Source organism: Monopterus albus, unplaced genomic scaffold, assembly GCF_001952655.1.
Source record: "Monopterus albus unplaced genomic scaffold, M_albus_1.0 scaffold109.1, whole genome shotgun sequence".
Lineage (NCBI taxonomy): Eukaryota > Metazoa > Chordata > Actinopteri > Synbranchiformes > Synbranchidae > Monopterus > Monopterus albus.
In genome coordinates, this window is record NW_018127989.1 from 1122856 (window position 1) to 1124072 (window position 1217).

The window sequence follows — 1217 nt, forward strand, 5'->3', positions numbered from 1 at the left end:
TGGCAAAGTGCAGGGGGGCCGAATACTTTCGCAAGGCACGGTACCTCCCACCCAGCCCACAACGGTGTAAAAAACATCAGATGCCACTACAGTATCATAAAAAGTCCGAAGGAGTGCCCCCCGCACACCAAAGGACCTCAGTCTCCTCAACAAGTGGAGGCAGCTCTGGCCCTTCTTGTACAGGGCATCAGTGTTTTCAGTCCAATCCATTTTGTCGTTGAGGTGGACCCCCAGGTATTTAAAGGTGTCCACAATCTCAGTGACTGAGCCCTGAAAGCTCACTGGAGTGAGTGCTGGTGATTTCCGCCGGGGGATCAGTCACCATCTCTTTAGTCTTACTGGTGTTCAGGACCAGTCGATTTTCCTCACACCGAGTTGTACTTGAAGTCCACTCCACTGAGCTGGTCTGCACACTCCCTGAGGACCCTGGGGCTGATGTGGTCAGAGCCTGTGGCCTTCCTGGCCTTAATCCTCCTTAACTCCTTCCTGACCTGGTCCACCGTGAGGCGGAGGGGGCTGGTGGGCAGTGACTGCTCGTGAGCTGTGGGATGTTGAGAAACCCCCGTGACAGTGGGGGGAAGGGCAAGGTCTAGCTGAGGTGTGAGCAGCTGCGGCTGCAGGGAGACAACTGACCTGGAGAAGTAAGTCGTGGGGGCTGGCAGGGTGGGGGCTGAGGACTGGGGAGAGTCAAAACTATTTAAAAAACAGCAGGCCTCTCCACACCTCACACACGTTGTTATTCTCCATGCTCTGCTCCAGCTTCTTCCTGTAGCTAGCCTTGCACCTCCGGATCATGTACTTTAGTTCCCGCTGCACCCTGCTCAGCTCCTCCTTGTCCCCTGAGAGGAAAGCCCTCTTCTTCTCATTTAGCAGTACTCGGGGCTCACCCACAGCTTGTTGTTAGGAAAACACCGTACTCTCCTGGATGGGACGGTATTTTCCACACAGAAGTTTATGTAATCCGAAACACAGTGTGTGAAGCCGTCTATGTCCTCTCCATGAGGACTGCAGAGGATGTCCCAATCTGTGGTGTGAAAACAGTCCCTCAGCTGCTCAACTGCCTCCTCTGTCCATACCTTTAGTACCCTGACCTGTGGTGACACTTTTTTCACCACTGCCTTAGCGTCGGATTAATGTACACCATCACCACAATCACATGGGAGTGCTCCCTAGGGATGTAGTACGGCGGTACCAGAGAGAGAGAGAGAGCGGGGGAG